Source organism: Echeneis naucrates, chromosome 1 (assembly GCF_900963305.1).
Source record: "Echeneis naucrates chromosome 1, fEcheNa1.1, whole genome shotgun sequence".
NCBI lineage: Eukaryota > Metazoa > Chordata > Actinopteri > Carangiformes > Echeneidae > Echeneis > Echeneis naucrates.
This window is the reverse complement of record NC_042511.1, coordinates 21531776-21543048: the sequence shown is the minus strand read 5'-3', so window position 1 is coordinate 21543048 and position 11273 is coordinate 21531776.

The window sequence follows — 11273 nt, the reverse complement described above, 5'->3', positions numbered from 1 at the left end:
ATGCAGAAAATGAAACACTTTGTTATTGCAGTTGGTTGCAGCCTCTAAATGGAAACTTTTTCAAGGTTGGTTTAACTTAAATGAGCACAGAAAGGCAACATTGTTCTGTGGTTCAGTCTATCTTCCTGGAATAATAAAAAGCAGAATTTTTTAAACCCCCCCCCCCCTTTTTTTAGCTCCCTCTTCTTTATTATATTCTTCCAATAAAATGCCAATAAAATTCCATGACTAACAGACCTCATTTTATTCTTTTAATCCTGGATAGTTCTTAATTTCACTATTATAATGTTCAGCTACAAATGAGTCAAGGTCTATGCAGACGTCATCCAATAATGAAATAATAAATAAATAAAGATTTATTTTTATAAATGCATAAGGCTTTCTTCAGTGACATCAATTTTGTATGGCTATTACTACTTAGTCGTATTAGATTTCTGTTACTGATCAAAGGTTTTTATAGACTAGTTCCAGGCTCTGACTGTTTTCATTCTTTCTGAGGAACAGAAGTTATTCATGTCAAGGACACTCTTTAAATAAAAGCACTTCACACACAATTTCTAGAGAACGGAGAGTTGAATTTTTATACATTTGCGATTAAATTTGCAAATTAACTTTGTTCAGTACAGTAAGGATTTTGAGGATTTTCAATAAGATAGATTTACTAGCTTGTGCTTACTTTATAGGACATAAAATAATAATAAAGACTGTATTTATCCTCAAAAAATAACAAGACATGGAAAACAAATAATATTGACGTGCATCTTTAAAATTCAGGGTACAATGGTATTTTGGCTTCAAACAGATAAAATTTTTTCCCATTTACAGTCACTTCTCATTGCCAGTTTGGCTCCTAATAACACTTTCCCTGAATTGTTTATTGTTATTAATGACATTTTTTATCAATTCTAATATGTTGCAAAGCTGTATCTAAAAATCTTGTTAGGTTTTACACTTCATCAGTGACTGCAGATCCCAGCCTCTGAACTTCTGCCCAAACCTTAAATGTTTTCAGTTATTTCAATTTGAAATCTGAGAGCATTATACGAAACATGGCTGTTTAGCGTGGCTACTACACAAGCAGCGTTTATTAGCAGACGTAAATGTTTTGTTCAGATCCAAACCAAATGCTGTCTGCTTATTGGTGGACCACAAAATAACTTATCCAACAGCATTTCTTTTTTTTTTCTCTCTCTATTTGATTTAACCATCAGAGGATACTTTGGGCCCTTCACATCCGTTTGCTGCTGGGAACAGTGACCTGAAAATCTGAGAATTTGGCTTCTTCAGAAAAAGCGAAAAAGTACAAAGTGATTCATTGTGGCTCCATTTGGTCTGCTGTTCATGAAAATGTACTGCCCTCTGGAAACATATGAGCTGAGGAGCTAAAGTCTTTATCAGATGGTTTCATGAAAGATAATAAACAATCAGGCCCTGAACCGTACCAGCCAAGTGTGCCCTGCATGTACTCACGGATAGGTGAGTAATTATTTATTGACTCAGTTCAGTTTCTCATCTGTACCATGGTGCTTTTTGAAAAGGTCCACAATCTTATGTGTTTGTGATTTCAGCAGGTCCTTGGCCTCGGGATCATGGTGTTGTTGATATCTTGCTACATCAGGCGATCTGACCAAACAAGCTTCTGTGTCTCAGTGCATAGCTCCACAGTCCCAGCAACTTCTGTCCATGGATCTTAATCAAATACCTCCTGTCCCACAGTCAAGCAACTGATTCTGCCAACAGAGGTCAGGAGGTCTCAGTACAACGAGATTTCCACAATAAGGTCTTTGGATTGGCAGTACCATTTATGCTGCATGCAAATTATTAGTTTATAAGGCACTCTGTGCACAGTGATGGGAATGACAGCGATAAAATAAAATTTTTAAAGGTAAAAGAAAAAAATCCAATTTTTTTTTAAAAATGGTACATAAAAAAAAATGCAACACACTAGTTACTTTCCCCAGTAACAGGTTACCTTTAAAATGCTCAATTACAAACTCAGTTATGTTTTGAAAGACAAAACTAGTAACTCTAACTAATTGCATTTTTAAGTAGTTAATCAACATGCGCAACACTGGGCATGATATCCATGGGTTAATCTGCCTCAGATTTAATGTGTCTTTTTACTAAGCACAAATTAATCAAGTTCATTTAAACAATAAAATTATGAGGCAGTTTGTTTTTAACCCAAACTATCAGAATAATAAGTGATGTGTCCATTTAAGTGGCATCACTGTTCAAGTAGCAGTAACATCTGTAATGTTTACCTCCATCTTTACCTCCAGAAAAAGTGGAAAAGATTATCATCTGACGGGCTTATCTGATAGTCACTTGCAGGAGGCGGCATAGCGACAAATAAAACACAGCTGTGTTCTCATCCTGGCTTGGATTTCATACTTATCTCAATTTGCATTATACTGAGATATGTACCGGCCTCTGAGCAAGTTCTACATTGTGGGTTCTGGCTCGTATCTCAGAGGACTTGAGGCCGTATGATGCGCAGGTGGAATTCAGCTTCACTTGGCAGAGAAAACATGGAAAAGGACGGTGCAACTGAATGACAGCTGATCTTGTTATAAATTATTGATGGATTGTTAATTTTGCACTTGACTACAAATGTGATCTAATGTCTCCTGGACTGTTTAGCATTGAGAAATGTAGAAAATGCTAATTTGTTGCTTCAATACAAAACAAAATTATTAAGTTATAAAAAGAGTGCCTTAAAGTAAATTTGTTATGATTTGGTGCTGTATTAATAATATTGGATTTGATTTGGTTTGATATGATTAAAAACTATTACCATATTGAAGTACTTGTTAAGTGAGCTTTTATCTTTCCATTTTTTATTACAAGTAGATGTTCAGTTAATGGCTTAGTATGTACACACAATTTTACATTTTTGCTTATTTTGTTAATTTAAACCAACTTTAGCTAGCAAGCTTACATGAAAATGCAATCTTTAGTGTCCTTATATGTGTTAATGAAAGTTGGGTCAAGACAAACTTTTGCTTCCTCATTTGTTTGAGCGCAGTCCAGTAATAGCGTTTCAAAACAAGCTTGACAAGTAAAAAAAATTACTTACAAATTTTTATGAAAATTTCACTAAAGGCATATCAATTTTGGCATTAGAGGAGAGCTAGAATGTGTTTATGGTTTAGCAGCAGGATGTTGGTAACGTAAATCCACATCTTCAGTGTCAGAAATCACTGCTGGGCCCTTTGACTGCAATTAATCAACACATGTAGCTACAAATTCAAAATAGTTTTCCATAAACCTTTAAGTTCATTTACAGTGTGTTGCTGAAAGATTGCGTAAACACTGTTACTCAAAGGCTGTTTTATGCTTCGTTTGCAGGCTGGAAACAATCCAAATGTTTTTTCAGATTTTTGTCTTTCACCTTTCTCTCCCCGACCCCACACTTGAGAGCAGAGGAAAGGAGAGTTCGCCATTTCAGCATTTAGCCAATTTTTGCGTTTATTTATAATACAGCCATTTTCCCCCACAGACACTGAAGATCTTTACAGAGAGATAACAACATCAGTTTACATAAAGAATTAATCACAGAATGGGAAGAAGTAAACTGTGCTCAGTGACAAGCTTACCTCTGTGTTTATCAGAAACATGTGCAACATCCTTTCTGTGCTTTTCAGATGTTTGACAAGTGTGTGGGACGATGTATGCCAGATTGCATTGCTGTGCCTGTTCCTGATGGAAACCAATATGGACGTGATGTGGGATAGCTGAGTGGAGCTGGGAACAAGGTTTTACACTGCAAATGGTGAGATGCATTGAGTAGAAACTGAATTTTTCCAGACTCTCATAATGGCAGCTTGTTTTTTTTTTTTTTTTTTTTTTTTTTTTTTTTTTTTTTTTTTGCTCGGGTTTTTATATATATATAAAACTAAATGTCAAACATTTTTGGAAAACACCCACACATCTCAAAGTGAGTAAATAGCATTAACAGTTAAATTGTAATTATAATTAATATTTAACAAGATTCAGTGATGGAACGTTAGTCAATTTATACATGTAATGATCTTGTGTACCACTTTATGGTACAGAGTGTTTTTAATGTTACTTTATACTTCTATTCCACTATAGTTCATTGGAAACTGCCATTTTCACAGGTTTTAACAGTTAGTTACCCTGCAGTTTAATATTATAGGACCAAGCTGTTTAACAGTGTATAAATCATTTAATCATAATCTGTGACCTACTACAAATTTTAATTGCTGCAAATGACTATTTAAATATAAGCAAACTCTTTGTGGAAGAAGACGAGTCAGGTCCTGTTTCAGGTAAAAAAATAAAAAAAAGAATAAAAATGTACAGAACGTTATGACGACAAGCCTTGCTGTAGGGATGACTTGGCTATTTGATTAGTCCACCACTTTGGTCCAGGCTGAAATATGTCAAACAACAATCAGATGGATTGCCATGAAATTTGGTACAGACATGTAGGGTGCCCAAAGGATAAATCATAATTAGTTTGGTCATCCTTTAACATTTCACCATCAGGTTGGCATTTGTGGTTTTGAGTGCAAGGTCAAAACAAGTATTTGAGGATTGCTTTGAATTTTATTTTGTACAATATTTTTACTAAGATATTTCTGTTTATAGAACCAAAGGCTTTCCCGCAATCCTCAATGGTGCTTGAGGTTTCGCGCTAAATAGCCATCGTTAGCACGCTAGCAAATGTTGAACATGCCCGATGTTATACCTGCTTTATGTCAGTGCGTCGAGTCCACAGCTGCTTTCATACTTAAATGAAAGGTTTTCAGGTATTTTTCACAGTATAGACTTTAGGTGATAGCCCAATAGGAGACCCCCCCCCCCCCCCCCCCCCCCCCCCACACACACACACACAGTCAGGCCTGGAGCCCCTTGAATGAGACCAGTGGGGAGAGGGAAAGGGAGCTTTGTTGGTGGAGAAGGAGGGTCAAACAGGCTTTGGATGTATGAAGGTGCCTCAAGCATCACATTTGGGTCCAATCAAATCAGTGATGTTTTTTGGCCACAATATATAAAACAGATGGAGGGAGTACGATTCTTTTGTATAAACGCTGTTCGGAGTAGCTTTCTTTTTCTTTTGAAGGCAAATGATCTTTGCCTTGCAGCCTTCCTTTTTGCTTTCTGAAATGATGTCTTTTCTTTTCCTCTATGTTTCAGATTGAAGAATTCACAGTTCTTATTTCTTAAAAATGTTTTGTAGTTTTCACTCTTTGACAGATTTTTCTTTTTTCCATTCTTTTTACTTTTGCTTGTGTGGCCTTCTGTTCACATTAATACTTCAACCTCTGACCTGGCAGTAATGTGAAGCCTAATAGATTTAACCGCAGACTTGAGTGTGAATGTCACCTTAAAAGAGTGTCTCTGGACATGCAAAGTTGTCTCACACCCTCCGGCAACCTCTAACCTCTCAGGAAAGCAGCAGAGTATGAAAAGTTCCCGAGGGGGTCGGGGGCTGTTTTAGCCACAAGGTGAAAACATGAGTGCAGGTGCTCTGTACAGGGGGCCCCTGCTCCCAGAATAAGGGGCCTGGTTGTCCTGTGATGGATGTGTCTGGATGAGATGCCAGGCCCCTTTGGGGCAGAGTCCACAGCAGGGGGCGCACCATCTGGGATCAGAATGTCAAGGCTGGTTGGTGGGAGATTTATACCTCAACCTCAGGTTCAAACGACTGTCTGACACAGTATAGATGAGGTGGCAATGACAGCCCTCCTCCTTTCTAGTCCAAAAAGAGTCCTTCCATTTTTGTCTGGACATCAGGAGAAGGGAGGGGATCAAAAACTCAGGGGTCAAGTTTTTCCAACCTTCCCTTTTTTTCGCTGTTCCACAATGAGCATCATGTAGATCATTCCAGTGGAGGTAGCTTTGAGTCTGTGTGTTCGCTCTACTCAACAAATGAAGCTAATAGGGAGCTTAGGTAGAGCTCAAAATGTGTGTAAAATAAAGGGCTTCATTTTTTAAGTCCAACTCCAGCAGCAGGTATAAATTAAGGACAGACAAGCTGAAACAGACAGACCAGAACTTTCTTCTTCCCCAGTTTCCTGAGCATCCTGAAGATTTTTTTTTTTTCCAAACCACTGTCCCATCCTCTGCACACACTTACATAGACAATCCAACCACAACAACCGTTTAGAATAAACACAGATGATGTTTAGCATGAGTTCATCTACTGACCAACTAAATCTCCACAGGTTAGATCAGGGTAACAAGGATTAAAGGCCCTAGCAGTTTTTTTGTTGGACCTATTAGTTCCTCAGCTACACAGAGAGGTTGGACAGAGGAGAGGTATTAAACATTTAGGGCCATAGACACAGATGAGGGAGACAGAAGAAAAAGTGACTGTGCAAGAGCATGTGTGTGTGTATGTGTTGGGGGCTCTCAAGCTGATGAAAGTGGCTGTGCAGGAGTATGCACATTGTCCCATGTGGAGCTCATTTTATCCCTTCACTTTGAGAATAGTCTGCAGCGTAGATACATAAAGCATGTGTGCATTTATGCTATTTAGTTTACTGGAATATAAAAGGAATGTGGCCCTGTCTGTGTTTCTTAATGTACCTATAAACAGTGCAAATGCATAAAAGAGACGGATGTACTGTAGCTGTTACAGACAGAGAAAATGAGCGCAGAAATAGTCAGTATAAAACAGACAGCCAAACAAATAAACAGGAAAAGCTAGTATGTATACAGGCTCCATATAAAGAGTACATGCATGCCTGGGAGTCTAAAGAGATGTTATGGAGGATGAATTTCAGCTCTGCAAAGTGAAAACACAGACTTTGCAATGTGTGTTTCATCCTTGTTAAATTCTCAATATATTTGGTGTGCTTTCTTTGCCGTAGCCATGCTTGACTGGACATGATTGATTTTTTTTTTTTTTTAAGTCAAAAACAGAAATTACCACATCTTTACTGGGACACTTCAACAGTGCAGCAAGACAATTAGCCTCGCTTTGCATACACACTGGAAACAATCACACAGGAATTGGTGAACCAGCAAGAAACCAAACAACACAGATTAACCAAATAACTTTTATTTGTTTAATCTGTACACTGACGATTTGCTTCTGTAAGGGAGGAAAAATCGTGCTAGCAAAGAAATGGCACTCTCTACCATCCCTACATTCAGTTTGTGTAAGGCAAACAATTCACTGTGGTCAGCTGTTGTTTAGTTTACCTAAAGGTGGGTTTTTCTTTGGTTTTGTATGGGGCTAGGCTAGCTGCTTTGTCGTTATGCTACAATAACAGACCCTCTGGCTTTAGCTCCTGACAACGCACAGCCAACTTCTCATCTACTGTGCTGGGATGTCACATTTTATGGCTGCGTATGCTGTGATGAAATAAGCACAGACTGAATACTGAAACACATTTGAACTTACATATAATATTTTCTCTTGAGATGTCAGCTGTGTTGGAAAGTCTCAATTTTGGAGCAGACTAAATAGTTAGTTACCAACCCATTATTATTTTATTATTAAAAATTATTATTGATTTTTATATGATAATGGGATTATCCATTATCTTGCTCAGTCCACAGAGCAAGAGAAACCAAAATTTAGAGGGAAGCAAAACAGTCTCAGCATCTTAACACTGAGCGAGTTTGTCATTTCCTGCTCACTATTTCAGCTGTAATAGCTTTGAAGACTAGACATCATGCATGGACTGGAATTGGATAAACGTTATATTTAAGCTTACATGCACTGTGCAGCGTCATCTCATAGGTCATAAGTAACCTCTGGCAGTATGAGGCAGAACCACTGTGATATTATGGTTGAAATACCATGAGTCCATATTATCCCATCTCCATAATTTAACTGGGACTGTCAAAGCAAAGATTTGTAGAATATTTAATTAAGCACCATACAGAAAGAGGATATGACCTGAAAGTAAACATGGCCATGTTTACTCTCAGGTCATATGCAAAAGTGGTCTGGTGCTGGAATAGTGTTTCATCCCAAATGCAACCAGATTCTGAAGCAATCAGAGCAGAAGCACTTTAGAGGAGGTCAAAGTGTTGGATGTTTGAGTTTGGAGAAGCCCTCATTAAAGGGGAGTGGTCATTTGGTGAATGTGAGGCCAGTTGTTTTGTGTGTGTGTGTGTTTTTTGTTTTTTTTTTTGTGTATGTGCAGCGAATTGAGTTTAGGATAACTCTGGGTCTTTTCCTCCACCCCACAGCAGGACTCTGCAGGTTTAATGTGCACCGCCTCAGGCTTGTTCCATCCGCCTCGACACACTGCCAGGCCAAAACACAAACATGTACAAAAGGTGGTGACGCTGCTGTTAGTCAGTGCGAACACACTCCTTCTCTCCTGGCATTGTTTTAAGGAATAATAAATGGCTCAATGATTCCCTCTGACTGCGTTTTTGCTGCTTTTTACCACCAGAGGAGAATTCAGTGTGTGGGGTTTCCAGTGTTTCCCTTTTTATATGAAAACAACAGGAAAACAATGATGACAAGTTGTAGACTACCTAAAGTTAATAGTTGGCTCTTTTACAAAAGCATTTACTTCTCTGGGAGAAGGCATGTCTGCTTTTGGAAACTGGAAATAAAATAGATTACAGCCTAGTGAAGTAAAATCACCAGACACTGCTTACAACTTTGAATTACAGATGCTCAAATTCTGAAGTAAAATAAATTAATAGGTAAAGAGATGTCAGTCTAGTTTTTAGTTTGCTTCTGTATTGACAGTGCACCTTTCATGCTTTGGCAGTTTATCTTTGTTGCACACATCTAATCCACGTTTTCATGTTTTGGCTGGCAATGATAAACATAAACAGCAAACATTTGAACACATAGTTTCCAACAAAGTAATTTTTACTAACAATGAAAAGTGAGCATTAACAGTTATTTCCTTACAAATCTAGAAACAATGCGAGTTCAGCATCAAGCTCATTTTTCATGTTAATTCAGGCTTCTTTTACTTTATTTCTATACCTCGCCTGAGCTGTTCTTGTCAGATCATAATATCTTGTATCATAGTGGCTAAAGTCCTTGACAAGCAATAATATCAACCAGAAACTACCTTCAGTTCGCAGCGAAAAGAAATACCGTAATTTCTGGACTATATGCCGCCACTCTTCTCACACGCTTTGAACCCTGCAGCTTAAACAACGATGCGGCTAATTTATGGATCTTTACGGGTAACAAGCTTCATGCCGCCAATACATTTGGCATCACAGTGGACCAAAGAAATTCTTCAGATCAGTCATTTGTTTTGCGCTTCGTGCACACACCCTTATCCTGGAAACACACGAAGCAATGCATATGATGCAGCTTTCAGGGTAAAGTCAATCAATCTGGCGAGAAGGCGAAATCTTTCTGTGTAACATAGTTCCTGCCATATGCCATTTCCTCCCATATTTCCGACACCTGCAGCTTATAAACAAGTGCGGCCTATATAAGTAGAAAAATGTTTCTCTCTTTAAATTTAGTGGGTTCGGCTTATATTCAGGGGCGCTCTATAGTCTGGGAATTACGGTAGCCCTTTTACTACTAAAAGAAGAACTTAAGAACGTGGCCTTAATACCGGAGGCCAGTAAACCAAAACATTTCATTGTTCTTTTGTCTAAAGTTTCTTACATTAAGTACATTAAGATGCTTAGAGACAGATTGTATTGTCAATTTGGATGTGTGTGTGTGTATTGTGTAATGTAATCTTGTGTGTCCATTACATCTTTATTCTTTCCTAATGTCTTGACTTTTCTAATATATCAAACTTTTGGTTTTTTAAAGAAAGTCAAACACTTTTCTTTTTTTTACTAACCCTTTTCACTTGCATCTCGTGATGTAGCAGTTAAAAACAATTCAAATTCTAATATTATATTCAAAACAAACAAACATTTCATGAGTTATTTTCCTCCTACTCCTATTTGAGTGACTGGAATTTCACAGCACTTTCAAATTTCCTCAAAAACAGTGCCTATTCAGCAAACTCGTGCATGTGTGTAATTTAGGCAGGGCAGAGGTATCTGGATGAAATTACCCTAAATTACATTTACTTAAATTAAACAGAGTTATAAGTCTTATGTGTTGAAAAGAATTCAAACATTTTATAGTGTCAGAACACCAAAATAAATCACATACATCTGGAAAATGACAAATGATAATGTTGGAGATCTGTTTTCTGTACCATGCAGGTCCTTGGAGGAGATAATTACATTTTAATGGTTTTGCCCAGTTCTTGAAAATATAGAAAGCTACTATGAATCAAATGCTGTTTCGTGGTTCAAACTAGCTTTTTTGAAGTTTAGGGGTTGATTCTGTGAAGAGCAGTATTTCAAGATTTGGGGTGAACTTAGTGTTAGGTTTGTTTCTATTAAGCAGACACACACTTCTCAACTATACCACCAAACAAACTGTGTCCTTGTTGTGGTGTCACAACTGTGAATGAATTCCAAACCTTTATTTACACTTGAGCCCGTGTCTGGTATTCCAGAGGTCACTGTGGGTCACTTGCTGGCCTGCTGCAACCATCTCTAAAATTAAGAGGGGTTTTCTTTCTTTCTTTTTTGTAGCCCCCCAAATTCCTGGGATGAAGGTACGTGAGATTATATTTCACAACACAAACTGTCAAAAGGCAAATGATCCATGACTTCTACCAAAGTGGTAATTTGTTCATGTCATGGAGGATATGTCTTTGTAGGAAGTAAAAAGAAAGACTCGAACACATATTTCAAGATCAGGATCATCATAAAGAAATATCTTTTCATGTTTAAAAACATGTAAAACTGCTCTTGCAGATTAAGACAAGGGCCCATAAAAATCAAAATTCTTTAAGAAAGAGCCAAGATATGTTGCTTACACCACTCTGCACCTAAAGTATTAAATACACTGAAAAAAGTATAACCTTGCTCAAAAATCTAAAAAAAAGTCCAGATATCACATCTGAGTCATTTGTTACAACCTGATTATTTTATGTTGATTTAAACAGTAATACTGCACTTGACCTAACATTAATTCTTTGCCTTGATCCAAATGATTTTCTTAACATTTCAGTTATGGAACCAAACTAATTTATGGAAATTGAACCAACCTAATTTATTTACTTTTAACTAAACTAATATGAATTCATGTTTGCATTGACAATTGCAATTGCTAATTCATTTACATATAACCAAACTATATTTTACATTTTTTTTTTACTTTACCTAAAAAAACCCGTTTCCCATTTTATAAATCTATAAAAAGACACTTGACCAACAGATTACTTTAAATCTATTTATTCATATTTAACATATGAACCATATGCAACATATTTAACATAAAAACA